Consider the following 27,474-nt stretch of genomic DNA (forward strand, 5'->3'; position numbering starts at 1 on the left):
CCTTCCAAGGCTTTAGCCCAGGTGACAGCATTCATTCCCACCCACCTCAACCACTCCACCCCCTACTTCAAAAAAAGAAGGCAATCTGTCAATTCAAACCAAATGTTTTCCATTTTTCGCCCTCTCTCAGCGGACTTAGTCAAGGGCAGGCAAAGTGCCATCCATGGCAAGATTACACCAACCCCAAGATGTGGGAGTTGGCTGCGTTCCTCTGGGGCTTGCACGAAATGGCACTAAGAGTAATGAACACACTGAGGGAGCCTGCAGGGCACGATGTGGTGTGCGTTTATGACTCATTGGAACACTGTGGGTATTAGAATTTCCTCTAAATATCCATGTACTCAGTATTCTCTGGTTTTGAGCACATACTGACTTTGTTCTTCAGGGCAGTCAGGCTTCTTTGCCTTGCCGGTGTCCCACCCCCAGACTCCAACCCTGTTTCTGTCCTTCCTCTTCTCTCTCTCCCACAAAGGATACTCTAGCCCATTTGATGGAAGATTTCCAGTCCCTTTCTAAACATTCCCTTCTTCTCAGAGCAGATGATGCCTAGGATTACACTCTGAAGTGATGAGAAATTTCAAATTCCACTGTATATTTAAATTCTAGTTATAATATCTTAGACCTGGAGTTCCTGTCGTGGCTCAGTGGTTAATGAATCCGACTTGGAACCATGAGGTTGCAGGTTCGATCCCTGGTCTCACTCAGTGGGTTAAGGATCCGGTGTTGCCGTGAGCTGTGGTGTAGATTGCAGATGCGGCTCAGATCCTGCGTGGCTGTGACTGTGATGTAGGCTGGCAGCTATAGCTCCGATTCGACCCCTAGCCTGGGAAACTCCATATGCCACAGGTGAGGCCTTAGAAAAAAAAAAAAAATCTTAGACCTAAAGTTTTATTAATTAATACATAAAATGCAACTTAATATTACAAATAATAAGTACCTAATAATTTGATTGGTACAGTCACAATCCTTTAGAACACTGAAGAAATGTTGCACATACAATTTTACACCTAAATTTTATGTTTATGAGCTAGGTAAACTAAGAGAATTTGAAATGAGAAAGAATCCATATTCCAACACTTCCTATTCATTGAGACTTAGGATTTTTCTCCAGTAAGGAAAATGATGCAACTGTAAACTTTGCTTTATAAGGGAAAAAAAATTAAAATAGTAGTGTAGTAACTTGCTCCATCCATTTCATCTTGGGATGGTTTATTTGTACTTCAATTCTGCAGGAGGACCAAGAATTACATTATTTTAAATAGCTTGTGAAATACGAAGGGAACAATGACAATAAAATTTCAGAAATCAAAAGTACCACCATGTACCTTTCCTTAGTAGGTGACTCAAATAATTAAGTGGACCTTCTGAATAAAATCAGATATACGTGCATCTCCCTATGGTTTGGCTCATGGCTGAGTGATTTCCAAATGAAATAAAATCTGCTACTGGAAGAAAAGTCACTAGAAAATTCACTGCCATTACGTGGTTAACATTATTCAGTTAATAGTGAGGTCACTTCCAATTAAGGCCAGACGGTAAAGCTATGATGATTTCTTTGCACCATAATAGCAATGTACCAAATAAGGAACTGATTAGATTACAATTATAAGAGCCATTGCAAAGCCCTAAAAATATAATTGGCAGGATTCCTCTGAGTTGAAAGTGCTAATCTCCAATCCACATCAGCTCTGGCTTGGCTTGTCTTGTTAGGTAAACAAAATGTGTCTTGCCTGTCATTGCCATAAAATATTAATGCACTGGAAGTCTCTAAACCTTGCTAAGCATAAGGCCTATTATCACACTTAAGAGCAAAGCAATCTAATAAATCGCTGGTTGTATAAAAACTAAGTCAGCTGGCAGAGACAGTCATCTCCCCAAGGGATAGTAAGAGCCTCATCTTCAGCTACAGCAGCTGCAGTTCCAGAGAAATTATGTTTCTTCTGCTCAGTAAAAATACATTTGTGCTGAATTCTGTTATTTAAACTCTAATGGAATCATTAGGAGTATCCATACATTATGAGTAATAGAAAATTAAGTAAAAAAAAAATCATCTACAAGGCTGTCCTATAATAGGCACAGTATTTTTATTAAGCGTGAAGTTTAGAGGGCTAAATCTGATGTAAAATCAAGTTGCTTGTTTCTAATACCCATTTTGAAAGTATGAATCCCCAACTCATACATAAATAATCTTGTGTAAACATGGAGCACTGAGCCGATACACTTAATTGAAAGCAACTTACTTGTTTGGCCCTGGTATGAGGTCCTTCAGGCAATATGTAAACCTAAATGCAATATTCTTGCCGTACACCTTAAAAACTGATATGTTGCCGATTTATACTATTTCTAACTCATCTCTGAAAACCATAAGAAAGATATATTTTAGAACAGACCATGCCTTTATTGACCCTGCCCCCCCTCCACATTTTGAATTATTACTTAAAACAGTATACTTCCAATAACGAGAAGAGAGGCAGATAGATTTTTTTAAATAGCAATAGGTGCCTTCACACATATGATTTCATTTGAACCTGATAATAATCCAGTAAGATGAGCACAGTTATCATGTCCATGTGACAAAAGAAGAAACAAATAATGTGTCCAGTCAATCAGCTAGCAAAAAGGACCACGACTTCTTAAATCCTAATCAAGTGACTTTGAATTCCATCCTCTAAAAGCAGCCCATTTGCACTTTTGTTTTGTTTTCTACCTAACAGTTTCATCTTGCCAAAGACATTGTGCCAATTCTTAAAAAGCATTCGGAAAACTAAAATATAATTGCTACCCAGGGATGATAATTGGAGGTTACATGATTAATGGATGATGTGCACCTTTCATGTGACATTCCATAGTAAAATGTTGTCGGCCTATACACGTGAAAAATGTGAACCAAACCCCCCTGCCATATTTAGATGTAATATTAGGAGATGAAATATTAAATCAAAGGAGAAAAATACCTTTTTAATAGGCAAGGGGTCATAGTCTTTAAACTTACACAGAGACAAATGTGAGTCCTTAACAAGTATACATATATATAAAGACGGGGCTTCAGTAAAAAAAAATGCAATCCTCCCCTGTGTATTGTTTATGACATTAACGTTCTTAATAAGGTCATGCCATGTCTTTCATTCTCTATGTTGACAGTAACCTTGGTGTCAGAGAAACTAAAGAAAATTGTCATTACAATTAAGTGTGCGTTACTGCATCTTAGGAAGGACTAAATCACAGTGAATCCAAAGCCCAAAGATCTTTAGTCCTGTGAAAAGTGTATCTGCAAGTTACACATTTAGTCTGGTAAGATCTACAGGAGACAGTGCCATCAACCTCTCTGAATTCCTAAAACTTATTTCATGAGTTCAATCAGCACACAGCTATTAGTAACCTGTTTTATGTGCAGCATGATGGGAGCTGCTGAAGTAAGAAATGCAACTAAGATTCAAAGCCTATCGTCAAGGTGCCCACAACTTTGTAAAGAAGAATAAATTAAAGTGAAATTAAATAATGCTCTCAGATATGTTGGTAATAGGGACAAAGTGCTCAGTGAGGCACAAGCTACGAAAAAAAAGAAAGACATTTCATTTTCTGAAATCAATCGCATCTAACCTGGGCTCCAAGACTTTATTTGCCACTGTTGGCAAGAAGGGCATTGACTGCCTGACTGGCTCCTCTCTTCCTTGCATCATTTGGTCCAGGAAAATGGCAGATCATGTGGAGTCTTAAGAGTGCAGTGGACACTCTTGATGTCACTGTTGATTCTGTTACACAATGCCAATGAATCACTTCCCCTCACAGTTGGGTCCCCACTTTTTCCCCCTTCATCTGATCTTTGTTGAGACTTCATGAAGTTGGGAACAACCAACTTAATGGCTAGTTTCTACCACTTGAACATGTCTTACTTTAAGGTGTTACATCCAAATGAGTTTCCATTCCCTATCTCTCCCCAAAAACCTGCAACATTATTTGTTTGTTCCTCTCCTTTCTTCTCTACCAAGAATTGTTTTATCATTGGTTTTAGGTGTTCTCTCTTCCCCCTGCGTAAAAGATACAATATTTTTTCTTGGTTGCTTCCTTCACAGTTTGAGAGTAATGGTATCAAGCAGCACTGAATGACTCACGGAATCAGGTTCCAGACCCTCAAACTATAAAATATCAGTTTACCTATTCTAAGAAAGAAAGAAAAAAAAAGGTCAGTTCCAAGAAATGCAGTACCAGTCTACCTATCTCCATTTCCCCTAAGGATGAAGCCCATTTTTTACAAGCAGCAGAAAATAAATAACATGGTTGATTGGGTGCATCTATACTTTCAAATTCTCAGTATCTCACACTGTTATTCCCATAACACAAGTGCTCAGAAAGCATGCAGCTGATTGTCAAGTTCTCCAATGACACCATGCTCTTTCACGATCCCATTTCTGCATTTGTACATCATATTTTTTTCTCCTGGAATGAATGTGAATTTTCAAGGCTCAGTTCATAGTTCAACATTTCTATTAGTTAATTCCTAACTTCTCTAGGCAAAGAAATCTCTTAATATCCTTACCTCTGTAGTATTTTAATATCACTGTATAATGGAGATTGTATTGTAATTGTCTGTTTACTTGTCTTTCTCTACCCCAGACTATTACCTCCTGGAAGACAGGCACTATTTCTAGTTCATAATTCTATTCCCAGGAGTACACAGTCTCAACTTTGGAATACCTAGGATGACAATAACGAGATGACAAAGAGGGGATTTAACACAAAAAAAATCAGCAATGTCAAGATAGTAGCTGGGTCAATACACCCAAAATACTGACAAATCATTCAGGTAATCCAAAGCACTATGGTGGCTTTTCTCAACAGGAATCACTAGGCGATGGTGAACCCTGACATCAAGCTAATGGCAGTATTTAGATCTAAGGGGTTCTTCTGGGTGGAATCTAGACATCATCTGGTGACAGGGGCTAATGAATTGCGAAGAGAATGTGCCAGTGAGGTAAACGAGGGACCAGAGTGGGAGAAGAGACAAGGAAAGAGCTGGGCCCTAGGGCTAAGTGTTTTTCCTTTGCATTTCTTTAAAACACGAATCATCAGTAATAGTGGTAATAGTCCTAGCAATTGTTAGTATTATCATCAGTAGTAAAGAAAAATACTTCCCAAATTATTCAGTACATTTCCTCATATCCTATTAGCCAGAATTAGACAAATACAATAATGCACTCGAATATGCTAATAGTGAGAATGAAGTGCTCAATGACATAGCACAAAAATACTATATTCCTTAATTTTTCTAAAAAATATCACATCTGAACGCCAAGACTGCATTTGCCAGTGTTGGCAAAAGGTCACTACCTTGCTTTCTTTGGTCCCAGGAAAATGGCAGAATGTGCTAAGCCTTAAGCATGGTGCTTATCCCCAGAGTCATCTGATCCCTTCTAGATACGCATTGTCAACTGGACTTTATGATTGCCTTAAATCAATAATAATACATCCCCTGGGTCTGAGTACACTGTCGTAACAAAAAAAGTCAACAATAAAGAAGTAGAAATGGGTAGTGCCCATTGTGGCGCAGCGTAATGAACCTGACTAGTATCCATGAGGACGCGGTTCGATCCCTGGCCTTGCTCAGTGGGTTAAGAATCCGGCGTTGCCGTGAACTGTGGCACAGGGAGAAAACAGCTCAAATTCCATGTTGCTGTGGCTGTGGCATAGACCAGCAGTTACAGCTCTGATTTGACACCTATTTTGGGAAACTCCATATGTCATGGGTGCGGTATCCACCACAATCTGGTTAAAAAGAGGTCCCCCAAAACATCAACAAGAGACAGAACTGGGAAGAATGAAAGTTATAAAAATATTGAGAATAGTGGTAGAAAGGTCAACATAAGTTAGCATATGAATATTATGAGGAAAATAAATGAAAAATAAATAAATATGGGGCAAGACACTTTCGAAAAAACAATGACTCAGAATTCTCAGTTAAAGAAAAACTAAGACCTCTGATTGAAAGAATGCATAATGACAAACTGAATAAATTAGGAGAAACCCACACAGAGACATATTATAGTGAAAATTGAGAACATCAGGTAAAAATAAAAAGTTCCTTAGGTTCCAGAGAGGAAAATTCAATCACTTATGAAGAAGTTAGAATCAGATTGACACTGAAATTCTCAAGGACAGCATTATAGTCAAGAAAACAATGGAGTTACAAATTCAAAGCATTGAAAGAAAGTAATTTATGCCAGAATTCTATATTCAGGCAACATTTTCTCTAACTGTGAGTGTGAAATAAAAATATTATCAGGCACAAAGAGCTTCAAAAACTTATCACACAAAAACCCCTTCACATGTTCTCCAGCAAGTAAAGAACTACCCCCAGGAGTATGCTGCAAATACATGGGAACTAAGGGTGAGTAAATAACTTAGGGAAATATTTATTATCTAAAAAACAATGACTATAAGAAAAAAATAGAAAGAAAAAAATGTTCCTAACACTTGAGTTAAAATTCTAGATGATGTATATACATGGAGGGCTTTCTAGTGTTTAACTTACTGAAATCAAATTTATGAATAAATTGAGTCTCAAAAGAGACTTGAGCATAAATTTTAACAAAGGATAGCTATTTTTCAAACCAGCAGAAAAAAATTCACTACATTAATAGGAAAAAAAAAACACTTTGAACAAATTGATAAAAACAGAATGCATTGTCAGAAGTAAATCCCAGTATAATAGTAACTAAAAGAAATGTAAATGACTGTTATCACTAATCAAAAGACTCTCTGATGGCGTGTGTGTGTGTGTGTGTGTGTGTGCGCGCGTGTGTGTGTGTGTGTGCGCGCGCTTTTCAGGGCCTTATGCTGAGGCATATAGAGGTTCCCAGGCTAGGGGTCGAATTAGAGCTACAGCCACAGCAATTCCGGATCTGAGGCAAGTTTTCAATCTGCACCAAAACTAACGGCAACCCTGGATCCTTAACCCACTGAGCAAGGCCAGGGATCAAACCTGCATTCTCATGGATTCTAGCCAGGTTCGTTAACCGCTGAGCCTTGAAGGGAACTCCTTCTAATGGATTTTTTTTTTAAGATTCAGAAATATTAAACAGGAAAACACATGAAGTCTAAAAGCTGACAGGCAGAAAAAAGTCACTGGACACATATGGGGACCAAAGGAAAGCCAGGATCAAACAAAATCATTTAAAATAAAAGTTATTGTGAGGAAAAAATAGAGATATTATATATATTGGTTATGTATAATCATCATGAATCTATCTCTATACAACAGTACTGCTGAAAATACTATATAATACAGAACTACAAGTGAAAATGGATAAATCAATGATTGTAATTGGAGATTACTAACTAATAACTACCAATAAATCAGGCCAAAAACAAAGTATTTTTCTTATAGATTAAAAAAATAATAAGTTCCAAGAATAAACTTTACATCCACAGAGACTATGAATATGCTTCAAGCAAAATTTGAAAATTTAGAAAAATTAACCTTGTAAAGGGCCACAAAGACTCAATAACCTCCTAAGAATCAATATTGTACAGCCTTTATCCATACACCAGTAAAATTATAAACCAACGTCAGAGAGAAAAAATATTAATTTCTTTTAGAAAAGAAAATACTTCTCAATTACCCTCTGATGCAACAAGGAAAACTATGAAAGTCTTAGAGCAGAAAGATAGTAAGAGCACTATATTTCAAAGTTAGATCATTCTTCTGAAACATATTTAAAGGTATGTTGAGGTTTTAGTTGACCATAAACTCATTATGAACTGACAGCTGAAAAAAAAATTTAATAGATGGCAAATTAGATTTTATACCTTTTTTAGTGCAAAAAATGTTCAGACATCTTTCTAATCTTATTCTGTACTAGATGCTATATATAAGAATTATGAGAGGAAAATAAGAAAGCAGGGGGCACTAGGATGGAAAGATACCTGGGCTCAACCTTGTATTCAGCTGGGTGGGAGTTTAGGACAATGAAGGAAACCCAAGCACAGAGGTCTTCCAATATATCAGGAGTTGCCATCTGCATGGTGGTGGAGCAGGAGGACAAGAGGTCCATGTTATTCTAAAGGACATGTGCACACTATGGTATATGGAATGGATGGTCAATGGGGACCTGCTATATAGCACAGGGAACCCTACCCAGTATTCTGTGATTACTTATATGGGAAAAGAATCTGAAAAAGAAAGGATATGTATATATGCATAGCTGAATCACTCTATGGTATAGCAGAAATTAACACAATATTATAAATCAACTATAGTTCAATAAACTTTTGAAAATAAAAAAAAAGAAATAAAGAGAGGAGACACAAATTATCCATATTAGGAATGGAATGGGAGCATCACCAGATCCTACATTATTAGAGATTCTGTAAACATTAAAAGAAGAGCAGGTGGTATGTTGAACAATATTTTGTTACTAAGTTTAAAATTTTAAGTGCAATAGAAAAAAAGGGGGGGGGGGCAAAGTGAGACCAATGTTGGAGAATTCCAGTAGGCAGAAATAGGAAGATGATAATAAAAATGTTCCTAACTCTGAAAGCAATTGCTCAAAACAGTTACCAACTTATGACCAAGGATGTTCAAGCAGAGGTGACCAACTGAGGCAGTAGAAGGAACTCTTAACAAAGAATGAGTTACCTTACATCAGGGCACTATAGCCCCTAGGGACTCAACATGTCTCCAGTTCTCTGCTTTCACAATAAAAACACGGACTCTTAGAAAAGGACTAAACTCTTTAACAGTTTGTTCCTGGGAGTTCCCATCATGGCTCAGTAGTAATGAACCCAACTAGGATCCATGAGGACACAGGTTCAAGCCCTGGCCTTGCTCAGTGGGTTAAGGATCCCTTGGTGCCACAAGTTGCTGCATAGGTTGCAGATGCAGCCCTGATCTGGTGTTGATGCAGCTGTGGTATAGGGTGGCAGCTGCAGCTCCGATTCAACATGCCTCAGGTGTGGCCTAAAAACAAAAAACAAAAAATGAAACAAAAAAAAGTTTCTTCGTAAATATGTATGCAGGAAAGTAGTGATTTCTAATGAATTTAACGCTTTCATGCTCTGGTCAATTTTCTTTCTGTGGACAAAACCTTGAAGTCATCTTATCCATAATTTTGTTTATTTATTAAACCTGATTAACCCCTCTCTACTACAGACTGCTAAGAACTTGGGTGTTTTTCTTTCACAATAGTGAGAGACTGTGAATTCTTATTTTTCTTATCCGCATTGGACTGTTTGTTACAAATATGCTCAGGAGAGGAGATTTCCAGTTTGCAAAGACAAGGTGAGATGTCTTAGTAAAACGTTTTAAATAATGTAAGTTTTAGCAGCAAGAGATGAGATATCATCCCTCACTGAAAAGAAAAAGATAAATTGTAGCATAATCTGTAGGATGGACATATAAGACAATATTTTCATTCTGGTGTTAACTCATTTATCCACGTACCATGGAAATGACACTACGTGGAACTCTGAAGGCCGAAGGCTGCAGCCTCCTGTGTGGGTCCAGGTCCCACCTCTGACACAACCCTGTACCTCAGTTCCTTAGTTTGTGAAGGATGATAATGGTACCTACCTTCCTGGGGTGACGTGAGGATTAAATGATGACAGAGCAAAAGCGAGAGAACAAGAATAGATTATAAGGCACTCAGAGATACACAGTACCTGCAACAAAGACTGGCCCTTGTGCTAAGTGTAAACTCGTACTAGCAGATTCCATGTACTGGGCTAGCTGCTAAGGATAGAGTATTGGGTAAATGAAAGGTAGTTTAAGATCAAATCATACAGAGTATGATAGGGCAAATTATGGAATTTTACTTAATCCTAAAAATACCAGGGAACTGTTGAAAGACATGGAACAGTCAAGCTAAATGCTTGCTTTAAAGATTATTCTGGCTGCAGTGAGGAGAATGGATTGAGCAGAGAAGAGGAGGAATGGACACAGAGAGATCCATGAAATGTTATTAGATGCCAAATCAGTTGCAAGGGAGGCTGAAATTTTCTAATTTTCCTTTCTGGAAACATAGGTGTGTGTGTGTGCAGACACACGCATGTGTATGTGTGTGTGCACACGCGCATGTGCATGCATTTCTTGGGGGAGGTGAGTTTGTGCTGTGTATGTGTGTGTGTATTTATCACTAAATCATTTGTGGGATCAACTTTGCATTTGGAGCTGGAGTAAGTTACCCTCTGAGCTTAGCAAAGTTTCCAAAAACTTCTCCAAGACTTATTTCCTTTTTTTTTTTTTTTGGTAAAATGCAGATACACAGCATTTTCATGAGAACTACATAAAAAACTGTATTAAGAAAGTTTTTAACCTTAAAGCCCAACATAAAATGTTTTTGCTGTCATAAATATGTGGGGAATGTGGAAGAGAAGCAAAATCTCAAGGTCTCTAGGATGTTTATTTTACCAAAGGAGAGGCCATAAAGATGGAAATGTCATATCATGAGGCAAAAAGAAGTTGTGTGATTAATATCTGTGCTTACAAATCAAGTTTTGCTTCTAAGAATGTCCTTCATCTAGAATGATGTCTCAAGGTTTTTCATCTCTGACCAACTGCTCTGATGTATCCAGCTCACTTCCTCATGACCCATTCTTACATTTTTTTTTAATTCCAGTGGGACATGAATCCAAAGACTGCTTTAGCTTTCCCTCACAACCTTCTCATCCTCACATCCCTCTTTAACCCAGCTTGAATTCCATGTTCAATCAACATAATCATTCCTGTGCACCACCGAGACCCTTCTCAGCACATGGCCCTGGAAAAATCCCGAACCTAGTTAAATTCAACCATCCACATAGGCTGCTCTTGCCCCCGTGAGCTGCATATACAAAGCCCAGCAAAACCACAGTGACTGGACTCAATGTATAATTCTGACTACCAACCACAGTGCTCTTCCACGTCCCTGATCCAGTTCCCCATCCCCTTCTTCCAGATTACCGTCTCCTGGCTGAGCCTCCATCCTCCAGACTCCAACTCTTCCTCCTTCATCCTTCTGCGCAGAAGATAACTTTCTCGGACGCTGCAACCCCACCTCCTGTTAACACATATCTGCACCCACACCTTCAGCCTTCCTTCCTCTCACTGCAGAGAGACACTCTGTCCAAATTAAAGCCAGTCTCTCCATTCATGCAGAGAATCATTGCACCTTGTTCCTTCATCATGCTCTCCCTTCCTCCCTCTGCCAGATCATCACTGTCAACATACACAGTATTCATTCTACAATCTCTCAATTGCACATTATCCTCCAGACTCCATCCCCTCTCTTCTGCTCTACATTAGCACATTGTTCTGGGAATTTTTCTCTCTCTCTCTCCCTTTCCCTCTCCCTCTCCCTCCCTCTCTCCCTCTGTTCCTCTCTCTCTCACACACATGCACATAGACACACAAACACACACATAGACATAGAAATTTTCCCCATCAGTGTACAGACATCCTATTATTTCTTCCACTGCTGAAAGAAAAAAGAAAAATCCTAAAACCCCCCAATCCTTCCAGCTAATGTTCTATTTTGTTCTTTCTCCTGGGAGAAAATGCTCAGGACTAGTATTTGATCTAATAGCTCCAATTTCTCTCTTCCTTTTTTTTCCTTAGAATCTGTAGACTTCTGCACCCACCACTTCAACTCAAATGTTTTTAGCCAGTTCCCCAGTGATCTCCATTTTGCTCAGTCCAATAGGTTACTCTCATATATTACTCAACCGTAACAGCAGCATTTTACACTTTTCTATTTGGCAAGCTCTCCAACGTGGAACGTTTGGACTCAGTCTTTGTTTGGGTCCTTTTCTCTTATGGTCACTTTGTCATATGGACCACCTGCATGAAACAATGACCTCCCTCCCACATAAACACACACATACACTCACATACACATGTGAGACTATGCATACACAGACTCAGAAGGGAAATCCTATCTTCTTGATTCTACTCGATTTTTTTCCAGAGCATATATCACCATTTGACACATATATTTACTTGTTAGTTTATACTTCCTCTCCCACCATTAGCATTGAAGTTCCACAAGGATGGGACTTTGTTTTATTCATCGTTAAATCCCCGGTGCCTACAATGTCTGACACTTAGGAGGTATTCAACAAGTTTTATTTGAATGAATGAATAAATTAATGAGCGAAATCAATATTTAAATTTAGGAAATTTTTCAGAAGATAAAAATAGTTGTTTAAATAGCAATGACAAAATAAACCTATTAACAAGCTATGACAAATAGTCTGCACACGTATTTGTTCATTTGTAGTATTTACAATTTGCCTGTTGCCAAAAAAATGATTTGAGGTAGCTGATTTGTGTATAGTACTGCCATTTATAAACTGACTGCAGAGTATTCTGTCTCTTATAAGGGAAAAAAATGCTGTCTAATTCCTTTCATTAAAATATGAGTAAACCAGAGTTCCTGTTGTGGCTCAGTGGGTTAAGAACCCAAAATAGTGTCTGTGAGGATGTGGGTTGGATCCCTGACCTCACTCAGTGGATTAAGGATTTGGCCTTGCAGCGTAGATCACAGATCCAGCATTGCTGTGGCTGTGGCATAGGCTCCAGCTGCAGCTCTGATTCAACCCCTAGCCCAGGAACTTCCACAGGTCACCAGTATGGCTATAAAAAGAAAAAATGTGTGTGTGTGTGTGTGTGTGTGTAAGCCAAACAAAGAGTAGAAGGACCAGATTAATAAGGCTTTCTTAAATGATAATTGACCAGTAATTTTTTTAATGTTTTATGTATTTAAAAATATACAAGTGGGAAGTGCTAGAGTTTCAGGATATTTGACTTAATGGAAATTGAGAGGATTTTTTTATTTCAAGAGTAAAGACATCAAATAAGACTCTACTCTCTCCTTTGATAAACCTATGCTTGTTTCCGGTTTTACTAGCTCAAAAGACAATTTCACATACACCTAATACATTATAGAAATCTGCTTATTATAAGAAACGTCATTTTAAAACCTTTACTATTATCACTATGGCATAAAAACAGAAGTTTCCCCCCATTCTACAATGTTTAAACTAGTTAGGATGCTAAATATCTTTACCTATATTTATTCATCTACTGTAAGTTTTTCACTTCTCAAATAGAGATATCATTTAACTTTTGGTAAGAAAATAACTTTCACAATAAGATTGGCTAGAGTCTGCAACAAGTTTTCCATAGAAGGGAAGAAGGCTCTGAGGCGATTAAAATAAAACCATACAAAACAGTGGAAAATGTACTACAGAGTGGGGGAAAATGCTGCCCTCATCCCTGGAGGCTGCAGCCCAGAGCTGAATAGGCCTTTTCAATCTCCAGCCATTATAATTCTAGGTGACTATTCCAAGAAGACATGAAAGGCGTGGTTTTTCTACCCATGTTGAGTTCCTATAAGCCCCTTGAGGAAGGCAGGGTTTTGCAGAAAAGTGTGAGTTCTCTACTACTGAAGTGACCTTGTTCAATCTCCTTATAAATCAGGCAATCTAATAATAGTTGCATTTTCTAACATTAACAAAGCTGCAAAGTTGCACAAGTTAGAGAAATGTTCCTTTGCTTCGAAGGCAACACCCTTTGATGTCCTGTCCCTCTTTTCTCAATGTGCCCCCTTTTCATATTCTCTATTTGCTCTTTAATATTTGATTTTGCATTTGATTCCAGTCATCCTGATACAAAGCTGCAGTGTGAAGTTGAAAATTCAAAAGGGAGAGAGGATATAGCTGCCACCCCATCCATGAGTGAGTCCACTGAACTGTAAATCTACCCTGCATTTAATTACTCAACCAGACGGTGCAAGGATAAGGTCTCAAGAGTGTTGTACTATCATGAGTGACTGAGTCCGCTTGCAGTAGTAATAAGCTTGGCCGCAGCAAAGTTAAAAGGTTAAAAGTATACAGAGAACTTCAAGGCAAGCATTGTTCTTAAATAGCTGCAAAACCAAAAGAAAAACAGAAACTCCTTTTGAATGAAGGCCTTAATTTCCAAACATTAAGTTGAAGTAGGAGAGCTCTGTGGAAAAACTGTGTTTCCTCAAGCAAATTTACAAGTATTTGGGTCAGTAATGGGGATGGAAAGCCACCCTCCCCAAACCAACTTCTACCACATCCACAGTAGTGTTTATATAATGAATAGCAAAGATGATTGCACTTGTGAGATGAATCAGCAATTCCCAATTAAAGCAGCAAAATAAGACTGTTTTCTTTCTGAATCACTGTGGAAGGCAAATGGAAAAGTGACAAATAGACTTTGTTCTCCATCGGTGATGGGAAGGGAATTCATGTTGGGAGCCAAATTTCCAAAGTGAGGCATACTGGGGCTTGCCAGCAAAACTGTTCACACCCCCACAGAGACCACAAAACCCTGCAGCTGTAATTTCAGAAACACACATGTGTATAAATCAAGTAATTGCACACCTAACTATCCACTTGAGCCCATGTGCCTGGGTTTTTTGCAGGTGCCCGGGGCACTTGTGCTATTTGGCTTTGAAAACAAGGTTTAGTTTAATTGACAGGATATTATCAAATTCAAGCTGACTTTATGGACAAATCTCAAAATATGAGGGTGGCATACAGAATCAAGCAGCACATATGAATGTTCCATATGCGCGTTCGGCAAGGTCCCTGCAGCTGACTGAATTCTAAACAACAGAAAGGGACAAAATTAAAATGTCAAATTAGTTCTCATCCGTGAAAGTATGTTTCCAGGGCATTCAATGAAGCAACACTGTTTTGGAACATTCTTACCATGTACCGAAAGAGACAGAGTAAAGAGAGAGAGCACACTAGCCAAGTATTATTTTGCTTTATACAATGAGGTTTTAAAAAGGGATGAGGGGGCTACTTTGGCTCTACTGCCCAGAAGAGCAAGCTGATCCGTGTTTCCATGTTCAAGTTGGCAGAAGCCCCAGCAGACAACCATGGAACAGGCTGCTGGCTGCCCAGGAAAGGGGCACTCACCATAACAGGGAATCTGTTTGCAGACTAAGACTGTGCCCTATTTTTTCCAAGAGAAATTTAGGTTTGGGGCACTTCAGAACAGGTGTAGCTTCTACTAGTGCTCTGCAAATGTTTTACATATGCTAGTAAAAGAAAATTAACGTGGTACCCGTTCTTCTAAAAATTCTGCCACAATTTAACGCGATACATTTCTACACTTTTCACCTTGAGAGAAAGAAAAACATGGCATTTACTTCACAAAGACATTTAAACCATCAACCTCTCATCTCCCCCCATTTTCCAAGAAGTTTATAGATTTGTTTTAAAGTACATATATATGTGTGTGTGTGTATATATATATACATACACATGCGGGTATGCAACACCACACACACACACACACACACAGACACACACACACACATTGTAAACCAACCAATTCCTAATAGGATGATGCCAAAACTCACTAGCAAATAATAAGATACTATGAACAGTTTCTCTCACCATTGTTTATTCCATTTCTAAAGCACCTACTGTTAATACGTCTACGCACAACAGGGAATTAACAGAGGTTCTAAATGGAGCAAAAGAAATTCTACCTCAGCAGTCTTTGCATCTGGTTCGTATTTTTCTACTTAAAATACAGCAGTGGAATCAAAGGTCCCTTGCGAGTATAAAAGGTGATATTATAACTACAGGTAAAATCAGTTCTGTGATAAAATGTCCCATAAGGATTATCTTTCTTAAGACAAAGTCAGTAGTTGACCAGAGGAAGGAAAAGAGAGCTCTATGTAAGATTTTGTCCTAAAAATGTGTGCCAAGTTCCACTGGTCCATTTGGGAAAAATTTCCAGTAAGTCTTGTTTTCACACAGTGATTACCAAAGAAACCCCTTAGGTTTGCATTTACCTTTAGCCAAAAATAACATTTCATTATGACAGTATCAAAATTTGACCCTTCTTTTTTTTAATGACTTACAGATTTGTTTTATTGAAAACTTTAATCAAAGGACTGGTGTTGAGACTTTTAGAACTGGCATGCTCCTTTTGCTTTGTTATCAGGGAACTTGAAAATGTATAAGGTGTTTATGGCCTATTAAAGAACCATTAGGCCATAAAAATAATCTGCCTGTAAAAACAATGAGGAAAGGTGAAATGTACAGTGTATCAAGTACAATCTGATCACTGCATAAAGGCCTAGTAGGAAAGCTATTGATTTCTTTTCCATTGAAAAAATATATTAAATTTCAGATGAACTAAGAGGCTAAAAAATAAACTTGAATCTAATATGAAGGAAAGAGAGGGAGCAATATAAGAAAAAGAATGCCGACAACCTACTATACATTTGAAATTCTGTCGACGTGTGTTATGGGGGATACATATGGAATTATCATCAATAACAGATCCAAGGGATACCCAGAGACTGGGCTCACTGTTCAAACACAAAACATCTTCAAAAATAGTAATTCTTACTTTGGGGTATGAAAACTGCTGTATTATAAAGATACAAAGAATATAATGAGTTTTTCGGCACAGTTTTTTGGCAAAGTAATAATTACAGTTAATTGTTAATAATTGTGTTATATATAATCATATAACTATATTGTTACATAATGGTGTTATAAATTAGTTTAATAATAATTATTTACTATAGATTTAGAACTTGAAACTGGCTTCCTTTTAAAAAATATATTACAATATAATCAAAGTTACTCCTATAATATAATTACTTAATTTAATAATAAATTAAATTAATAGTGTCACTTTATTGAATTTATATTCCCCAAATATTTCTCATGAGAATCTAGGGAAAACCATGAATACTTCGCTTATGTTAATGTATATATTAAATGTACTGTGGCAAGGAAACAGGTAAGAACTAGGTCCCCAGAGGAAACTTATGATATTATTTTAATTATTTTAAGGGGCAAAAGAATCAATGAGTAGATTTAATAAAATATTGATACAGTCCACACAATGCAATTGAAAGTTAACTGAAAATGCTTGTGTGCTAAATTGGACCCATAGAGATAAAACAGAGGCACATTCTAAATTCCCCCACTGTCTCTGCATTCCATGTCCAATAAAAGAGTCCATTACTCTATTTTATCAACTTTATGTATTATAATATTTCCTTAAAAACCATGGTTTCTGGAGTTCCCGTCGTGGCGCAGTGGTTAGCGAATCCGACTAGGAACCATGAGGTTGCAGGTTCAATCCCTGGCCTTGCTCAGTGGGTTAAGGATCTGGCGTTGCCGTGAGCTGCGGTGTAGGTTGCTGTGGCTCTGGTGTAGGCCAGTGGCTACAGCTCCGATTCGACCCCTAGCCTGGGAACCTCATAATGCCTCCAGAGCGGCCCAAGAAAAGGCAAAAAGACAAAAAAAAAAAAAAAAAAAAAAAAAAACATGGTCTCTTTAAAGGACTCTAGCCCTATTCCCTTTAGCTTTTTCCTGAGAATAGTTTACAGAAGTTTCCTATGTTTCCTCAAAGAATACGTAAAATTACTACAAACCAGAAAATGGCTCCTAAGGAAAAAAAGAACTCATGAAGGCCCCACACAGGGTGGTAAATTCAGAGATAAGCTTCCTAATCTCATTAGCATTGCTTTGCTTTACTCTTATTACTCTTGTTATTGCCTAGGCCAGTTCTCCAAGTAAGCTCTGGGAACAGTTTCCAACATTAATTTGAAAGTTGTTAGAAATGCAGATTCTTATGTGTCCAGTAATCAGTGTTTCAACAAGCCCTCCAAGTGATCGGAAAACATGCTAGTTTGAAACCACTGATGTAGGCAGCTACGTAGTAAGTCATACCACTTTGAAATGTTGAACAAGAGAAGCAAAAAGTAACACTGCACCCTATTTTGTCCACACTGTAAGAACTCATCCCATGCATGTGCCTCCCGTAGCGCAATGCTGAAAGGTCCCCCCAAAGTCTGACAGTCTCTGATGTGCACTGTTGATAAAATAGAACATGCATAAACCAATGGGCCCATGGTCAGTTTATAGCTACATGCTGACTCTCAGTTGGTCTTTGGGAAAACATTCTCTCAGCAACCTCTCACTATACACATCCAAACCACCAATATCAACCCATCTCTTCATTTCCTTTCAGCTCCACTATTCAAATACCTTTTGAAATGAGTAAGAACCACGATAAATAATAAGAGGATCTGTCCTGATATTTCTGGATGTGTTTCAGTGTGAAAAAAACTAGTCACTGAGTAATAACTTACTCATCCATGTGACCACTCAACTCGACTAATACAGATAACTCATTTAACATTTATTAAACAGCTACTTTGCTCCAGCATGTGCCAGACGTTTTGTGGAACTGAAGAAGAGAAGAGAGAGAGAAATACTACCATGAAACAGACTGTCCTCTGGTATCTTAAGTTCTAATTTTGGAGTAAACTTGATAAACACACAGCAGTATAATCATATGGAATATTAAGGCAATGGGAATAAAGTAACTTCAGCTACATATAACAACATGAATAAATCTCAGGCACACAAAGTTGAACACAAGAAGACAGAAACATAAGAATACATACCGTGTGTTTCAGTCTATACAAAGCACAAGAGCAGCAAGCTATGCTACAGTTTTAGAGTTTGGGAGCATAGTTACACTTGAAAGGAGAGAGGTAAAAGCTGTGGGGATGGGTGGTAACTACCAGGGGGGCACAAAAGTCCTTGCAGGGTTTTGGTGATACTCTATTCCTGAAACCTGTTACATGTGACTGTTTAGTTTGTGAAAAGTCACTGCGGGACAAAGTCATGATTCATGCACTTCTCTGCAGGCAATTTATATGTCATCTCAAAATGTATGTTTAAAAACATGCTAATAAACATACCTCCAACATAGTAAAGACCATGTATGACAAACCACAGCCAACGTCTTTCTCAACAGTGAAAAACTGAAAATATTTCCTCTAAGATCAGGAACAGAACAAGGATGTCCACTCTCAGCCACTTTTATGCAACATAGTTCTAGAAGTTCTGGCCACAGAAATTAGAGAAGGAGAAGAAATAAAAGGAGTGCAGCTGAATCAAAGCTGCAGCTGCTGGCCTACACCACAGCCACAGCAACACAGGATCCGAGCTCCGTCTGCAACCTATACCACAGCTCACGGCCACAGTGGATCCTTAACTCACTGCGTGAGGCCATCCTCATGGATGTTAGCTGGGTTCGTAACCCACTGAGCCACAATGGGAACTCATATGATTTTTTTTTTCTTTTGTAAAAAAAAAAAAAAAAAACTTTTTAAAAAGTTCTCCCATGAGAAGAGGCTGACAGTGTCTGACTGGGCTGGACCCACTGCCACAGCAGTTGCCCATTTGTGGGTCACTGGGAGGGAGAGAGTGGGAGGCCAAGAGCTTTGTTTAGTACTTTCTCAGTATGGGGGCCCTGATGACTTGTGACCCCTTGCCAAAGTGTCATGGCATGGAAGCTTGCCCACTAAGGTTGGGTCGAAGAAACAACTTCTCTCCAGCAGAGGTGGGGAGCGAGGCTCTTCAACGATCCAAACACACCACCCATGATGGCTAAGCAGCTACCCAGCCCAGCCTGCTCAGGAGACCACTCCTCATAGCACCAGAGCCCAGTGCAGCTGAGTCAGGATGTGAGGTGTGGCAAGAGGTACCAAGCACTTCCCAAGCAGGAAGGGAAAGAAAGGTACTAAAAGAGTATCTACAACTGAAAGACCAAAGCCTTAGTTCAAGGCTTATGACTGCCCACTGCAGGCAATGACCAAAAATTCCCATCCCCTAGGCTGGGCTAATGTCACACAATAGAAGTCCAAAGACTTCTTTTAGGTATCAGAGGTCAGGAATTCTCTCAGCCCCTCACAGCTAACAACCCGCCCCCCTTTTTGGGGAGGGAGGTCAAAAACAATAAGGCAGATCCCACAGCAGTCTGCAAACCAATTCCTTCTACAGTGCTTTCCCCTGGGAGTGTCTGAGCCTCAGCCAGTCTTACCCCACTAGAACCATCCTGCGAAAGGATTGACAAACCACCCCCAGCCCATCTCCCAACCTCATACATAAATAAGCACTTGAAGCAACCAGGAATTGCATCCAGAGGAGAAGTTTCATATGGCTTGGAATCTTTTAAAACAGGAGAGCAAACCATGCACACATACACGCACACCTGCACTAACTCTACCACCTGACTTAGGCCCAGGAAAGAAGGGGCTGCATGGGACAGGCCACATGTGCCAATGGCTGGGTCTCTAGGGCCTCAGGGATGGTCTGGGCCAGGTGGGGATGGTGGCATGGGGCCACAGGACAGAGATGAAAGGGATTACACCAGCCAGAGCACTAAACTTCCTTGAGTCACATACATCAGCTCAAGGGAGAGGGTGTCACGTGGTCAGGTGGCAGCTTTATAGGACCCAGGCCTAACACGGAATCGGGGCTGGAGTCAGACCTATGTGGGTGGCAGGGTTGGATGGCTTTGAGTGAAAGGATAGCTGGGTGATGGAAGCAGTGACATGGGGCAGCCTCTCCCTACTCTGAGGATGGCCAGTACCCAATTGCAGTTCTTCTTCCTCTGTGAGTGTGGACACACTAACCCCAAACCAGGAAGTGTAAAGGTGGGAGCGAGAGAGGATAAGATGGAGAGGGGTGGGAGAGGGGACAACAATTCATATTTGGACTTTTCTTAGCACAAGAAGTCACTAATTAAAGATATTCTATAAAAAAAAAAACTACATGTAAAAAATAAAAAACAACCAAATAAATCAGAAGCAGGCAGGAAAACAGAAGGGGGGTTGAGTTAAACATGATTCAGTGCTTTGGAAGCCACCTCCCACTCTGTGCTTGGTCAGGATCTTGTTTCTAGAAGTTGGAATGGGAAGATAAGAAATCTTCTTGTATATTTTTCTTTTCTTCTTCTTTCTTTTTTTTTTTTTGGCTTTTTCTTCCTTTTCTCTTTTCTGTGCTCTTGTGTGTTCCTGGAACCAAGGACAGGTGGGTGGTCAGTTGAGCAGCGTGATGGGCTTGAATGGCTGGCTGAGATACTGCATGGTGTTCAGGTTGTAGCTGAGGCCTTCCACCAAGAGCATCTTCTTTGGAAGAGGATGTTGGTGCCACCTCCAAATACCTGGGCCGTGTCAAATCTGTTGCTGTTGCAGTATCAGCCACATTGACCCTAAAGGGGGCAGAAAATCCTAAAGATGCTGCCAGAAAACTACTAGAACTCATCAATGAATTCAGAAAAGTCATAGGATACATAATTAATACACAGAAATCTGTTGCATTTCCATATACTAAAAATGAAGATCAGAAAGAGAAGTTAAAGAAACAATCCCATGCACCATATCATCGAATTGAATAAAATACCTAGAAATAAACCTCCCTAAAGAAGCAAAAGACCTGTACTCTGAAAACTATAAGATGCTAATGAAAGAAATAGAAGATGAAACAAATAGATGGAAAAAGACACCATACTCTTGGATTGGAAGCATCAATACTGTCAAAATGAATATACTACCCAAGGCAATCTATAGATTCAATGCAATGCCTATCAAATTACAAATGGCACATTTCACAGAACTAGAAAAAAAAATTTAATTTCTATAGAAGCACAAAAGACCCCAAATAGTCAAAGCAATTCTGAGAAAGAAAAGTAGAACTGGAGAAATCAGGCTTTCTGTCTTCAGACTATAGTACAAAGCTACAGTCATCAAAACAGTAAGGTACTGGCACAAAAACAAGCACATAAATCAATGGAACAGAATAGAAGGCCTAGAAACAAACCCATTCACCTGTGGTCAATTAACCTATGACAAAGGAGTCAGGAATATACAATGGATAAAAGACAATCCCTTCAATAAGAGATGCTGGGGAAACAAACAGCTACAAGTAAAAGCATGAAATCAGTACATTCTCTAATACCACACACAAAAGAAACTAAAAAATGTATTAAATACTTAAATGTAAGACCATAACTATAAAAATCCTAGAGGAAAACATAGGCAGAACACTCTATGACATAAATAGCAGAAATATCTTTTTGGATCCATCTCCTAGAGTTATGGAAATAAAAACAAAAACAAATGGGACCTAATTAAACTTAAAACTTTTATACAGCAAAGGAAACTATAAACAAAATGAAAAGACAAGCTATAGAATAGGATAAAATATTTGTAAGTGATGTGACTGACAAGGGATTAATCTCCAAAGTATACAAACAGCTCAATCAAAAAAATAGGCAGAAGATCTAAATAGACACTTCTCCAAAGAAGACATAGAGATGGCCAAAAAACACATGAAAACATGTTCAATATTGCTTATTGTTAGAGAAATGCAAATCAAAACTACAATGAGGTATTATTTCACATGGTTCAGAATGGCCATCATCAAAAGATCTACAAATACCAGAGAGTGTGTAGAGAAAAAAGGACCGTCCTATACTGTTGGTAGAAATGTAAGTTAGTACAGCCACTATGAAGAACAGTATGGAGAGTCCTTAAAAAGCTAAAAATAGAAATACTGCGTGACCCTGCAATCCCACTCCTGGGCATATATCCAGAGAAGACCATAATTCAAAGGATACATGCAGAGTACCCAGTGTGGCTCAGCAGGTTAAGGAACTGACATAGTCTCGCTGAAGATGCAGGTTTGATCCCTGGTTTTGCTCAGTGGGTTAAGAATCCAGTGTAGGCCTCAGCTGCAGCTCTGACTTGACCAACCCCTAGTCTGGAAACTCCCATAGGCCACCATAGGTATGGACCTAAAAAGAAAAAAAAAAAAAAAAAGATAATGTACTTCTATAGCAGCATTATTGACAATAGCCAAGACATGGAAGCAACCTAAATGTCAAGAAGAAGATGAATGGATAAAGATGATGTGCTGAATACATACAATGCAATATTGCTCAGCCATAAAAAAGGATGAAATTGCCATTTGTAGCAACATAGATGAACCTATGTATTATAATATTATAATATTAAGTGAAGTAAGACAAAGAACCAATTATATATGGAATCTTCTTTCAAAATGATACAAATGAACTTATATACAAAAGAGATCTACAGATACAGAAAATAACTTATGGTTACCAAATGGGAAAGGGGAGGGTAAATTAGAAGTTTGGGATTAACATATACACACTTCTATACATAAAATGGATAGCCAATAAGGACCTACTATACAACACAGGGAGCTATACCTAATATTTTGTAATAACCTATAAAGGGAAAAAATTGGGGGAATAATATGTACACATAATTACTTTGCTATACACTCAAAACTAACATAACATTGTAAATCAACTATATTTCAATATAAATACATGTATTTATATTTTAAAATACTCTAGTATCTTGTACATCAAATCATAAATAAAGACTAATGTCCCTAATACAGAAGAACTGCAAAATATTATATGAACAAAGATCATCCAAAAGAGAAAAAGTAAAGGCTAATTGAAAGCCGGCTTCAGTAAGGGAGTCAGGCACCATCATTTGAATTTGGGCACAAAATCAAGGCCTAGAGAAGAGTGGGAAAGTTTCATTATAGTGGAAAAAAGGAAGGCTTCTGGCATGCTCTGAGTGAATGCTATTGGAAGGGGAAGGTATAAGTCAGCTAATTAGGTGTGGGGTATACGTGGGATCAGTTAGGGGTACATTTTTGACCTTCTCCATTTGGCCCTATATTACAAGCAGGGGCAAAAATTAGGGAAGCTGTCAGCTATTAAGCCATTTGGGGCCAGAATTATTGTTTGGCTTCCTGGGCTAGTTGCTATAGGTTATTAATGAGAATCCTACTATTTATATATAGTCTGGTCATTATCTATTTGTATATCAGCCTCTTAATAACATTGAGAAAAAGACCAACAATCCAATTTAAAAAGGCAAAAAGCAAGCAAAAAAGATGAAAACGGTCAAAAGGAAATGGAAATGACTTTTCAAAATTAACAATCTCATCTATAATAAAAGATCTATGTTACCATTTTCATTAGTCCAGTGTGAATAACAAACTCTGAAAAGATCAAATGAGTCTGACAACAAATTTCGTATAGAGGGTCTGAGGAAAGAGGTACTCTCATACTTTGATGGTGGGGTTTGGAATAACTTCTGTGGAAGACAATCTAGTGACATCTTTCAAATTACAAATGCACAGACACTTTAAGCCAGAAGGTCACCTAAGAATTTTATTCTACAGATGCTCTTATACATATGTGAAATAACATAAATCAGGTTATTAATTGCAGTTCCTTAACTGATTCAAAAGATTGGAAACTAAATACCCAATGGTATTCCAATTGGAATACAAATTAAATGTGACAAATTATAGTACAGCCATAGAGTGGAATACTATTTAACCATTAGAAAGAATAAGAAGGTATTTTATCTTCAGATATAGAATAATCTCCAAGAAACTCTAATAAGGGAAAAACAAGTTACGTAAAATAGTGTGAGAGTAAAGAATATACATATAGACTTATATACATCTATATATACTTATGTATATACATATTTTCTGTATATGCATGAAATACACATGATGTATTTGTATGATTACACAAAATCTTATATATACATAAGAAATGAATAACACGAGCTACCTTTGGTAAGAGATTCAATGCCCAGTGACAGGAATGAAAGCATGATTTTTCACTGAATGTAGTTTTACTTTTCGATGTCAAACCACTGAACATATAAGCAATTTTTTAAAATCTAAATTTATTTTTTAATTTTAAATGATTTTTATTTTTTCCATTATAGTTTACAGTGTTCTGTCAATTTTCTACTGTACAGCAAAGTGATCCAGTCACACACACATATATACATTCTTATTCTCACATTGTCCTCCATCATGCTCCAACACAAGTGACTAGATACAGTTCCCAGGGCTATACAGCAGGATCTCATTGCTTATTCATTCCAAAAGCAATAGTTTGCATCTGTTAACCCCAAATTCCCAGTCCATCCCACTCCCTTCCCCCTCCCCCTTGGCAACCACAAGTCGGTTCTCCAAGTGCACATTATTTTCTCTTCTGTGGAAAGGTTCATTTGCACTGTATATTAGATTCCTGATATAAATGATATCATGTGGTATTTATCTTTCTCTTTCTGACTTATTTCACTTAGTATGAGAGTCTCTAGTTCCATTTGGGTTGCTGCAAATAGAATTATTTTGTTCTTTAAAAATCTAAAGTTAAAACTTAAAAATGTCAAAAGATAAGCTAGGAGAAAATACTACCAATGTATGTGACAGAAAATCTGTACACAATAAAAAGAACTCCTATATATCAATAAGAAAAAGACACAAAAAGCAAAAACAAAAATAGTATTACAATCTGATAGAAAATAGTATAGAGGTTGAAATTTAAATCACCAATAAACATATATAAACATGCTCAAATTTATAATAGTTAAGCAAAAGTATAACAGATTTTATTATATATTGCTATATTATATCATATATTATGTCAACAAAAGCTGTAAAAAGTAATATCCAGTGGTAAGATTAAAGAAGCACAGGCACTTGTATATTTCTGATGTTTGTATGAAAGGTTTAAAATATTTTTGTAAAGTGGTCTGGAAATTTCTACTTAAATAAACACACATACAACTCCTTGGAGCCAAGCATTTTATTTGGGGAAAACTGCAGTAAAAAATAAAAGTGTTAGCATGTAAAGCTGTCTGTATTTTAGGCAACGTGGCTTGTAGAGGCAAACTGTACCAAAGACAAAATTGGAAGCAATGTGAAAGTTCAACAACAGGAAATAGTGAAATAGGTTATAGTACAGTCATACTATAGAATACAATTCAGCTTTCAGAAAGGATGGGTAAGTCCTAGTAATAATACTACTGAGTGAACAAAGAAATTAGCAGAATAATATGCCTAGTTGGTTTCCATTGTCTAAATGAAATATACATAAATATATCACAAGCTACTCATTTACTAACAAAATAAGGTTTATATCTTCCTCACACAAAGCCCACACTGGCCAAAAGGCATCCTCCATGTGGAAGTTATGTCACCTGGAACCTCTAAGATTTCCACCGCAGTGACACAGGTCACTTCCGCTTAGATTTCATTGGTAAGTACTCATCATATGAACCCAACCTATAAGCAAGGGAGCAGGGCTGGGAAATGCAAGGGACATTCAGTAGGCACTAATGGTCTCTTCCATAATATTTATAGCTTAGTATAAACACATCTGATTATTAGCATAGCTGCTGTAGGGCAAAGGTGGTAAAGAAGGAGGAAGATAATTATGAGTGTTTCTATATATATTATTTATCCTGTAACAAGGAGCATGTACCACTTTAATAAATACAATTTTATTAAAGTCAAAGATACGTGTATACACACCCACCTTTACACAACACACAGATAAGTCTACATGATAAGCTATTAGGGAAAGTTTGAATGTAAGAGAAAGAAAAGGAAAAGTCACCCACTGTTTTCACAGTCCTAAGCCTGTAAAAGGGCAAAACATACAAACCAAAGAACTGACCTTAATAAAAGAAAAGATAGGAGTTCACTGGTGGCACAGTGGGTTAAGGAGTTGGCATTGTCATTGCTATGGTGCAGGTTCAATCCCAGTCCCAGCAACTTCCACATGCCATGGGCATAGCCCACAAGTTTTAAAAGTTTTTTAAAAAGAAAAGATATCTCCTCAACTGTGAACAAGAGAAAACAAATAGGAAACAAAGAGAAAACAGAAAGGAAACAGACGTAGGAGAGCTTACATCTTTGATGTCTACAACAAGTGAAAGTGTCTTTCTCATTATTCCTATATTCTCTATGAAAAAAGGAGTCACAACACACACATTTTCTGTTGGGTGGGAGAGAATAAAATGGCTAGCAGGTTGACTTAATAAAGTTTGAAGTAATGGTTGTAGAGGTTGGAAAATGGAGTTGGCCCAAGAAGCATAGTCATGTGACCAGTAGTATATTAGACGCAAAGGTACTTCAGGTTTTATCAACTGTTTTCTTCTTTCAGAGCTTACCACCTACCTCTAAGACTACCCCACCATGGGCACTGTCACTATTTCTGAGATCTCCAAGCCAGCTGAAGTCTACATTGAAACCCAAGGTCAACTCCATAGCTGAAATACCTCGTATATTATCATCCACACTGCTGCCCTTTCTCTTCTGGATTTGGGTGAAATAATATATTGTAGGGGTAGGATCTGGTTTCTGCAGCATCCACCAAGGAGCCAGGTGGATAAGCCAAAAAGTTCATGATAATTATTTCCTGTGGAATAAAACTCAACTACTGGGAAAACAGATGGGATGGGACAAGACAGATGAATCCCCCTTCTTTCTCCTTCATCTACTACTCCAGGTGTAGTTCTTATTTGAAGCACAAGTCAGGGAAACATACCTGTCAAGTGGCCTGATGTGTCCCTTAAAAACTTATCATGAGGCAGTAGCCAGTGCGATGATAGATCACATTTTATTCCTCTGTATGTATTTCCTTTGCTGGCTTTTCTTTTCATTTACACTGCCCGCCTTGACTTGAATAGCACCAAAAAAACAAAAACAAGCACACACACACACACACACACACAAACTGTATCTTTACTTAGGCTCGGCCTTTTATAAGACCTG

At 38.0% G+C, this 27,474-nt stretch overlaps 1 long non-coding RNA gene across 4 annotated transcripts in view; it reads right to left on the reverse strand.

Moving 5' to 3' along the window:
* Positions 1–27,474, reverse strand: part of LOC102158243 — a 1,168,296-nt gene that overhangs the window by 900,960 nt on the left and 239,862 nt on the right. For 3 of the 4 annotated variants that reach the window (XR_002342079.1, XR_002342078.1, XR_002342077.1), the window contains exon 1: positions 10,937–11,314. The exons of the other annotated variant lie outside the window; for it this stretch is intronic. This is a non-coding gene — a long non-coding RNA (uncharacterized LOC102158243). Of the gene's footprint in view, positions 1–10,936; positions 11,315–27,474 lie in introns of those variants that run through there. 4 annotated transcript variants of the gene reach the window in all.

This window comes from Sus scrofa, chromosome 2, assembly GCF_000003025.6.
Source record: "Sus scrofa isolate TJ Tabasco breed Duroc chromosome 2, Sscrofa11.1, whole genome shotgun sequence".
Taxonomy (NCBI): domain Eukaryota; kingdom Metazoa; phylum Chordata; class Mammalia; order Artiodactyla; family Suidae; genus Sus; species Sus scrofa.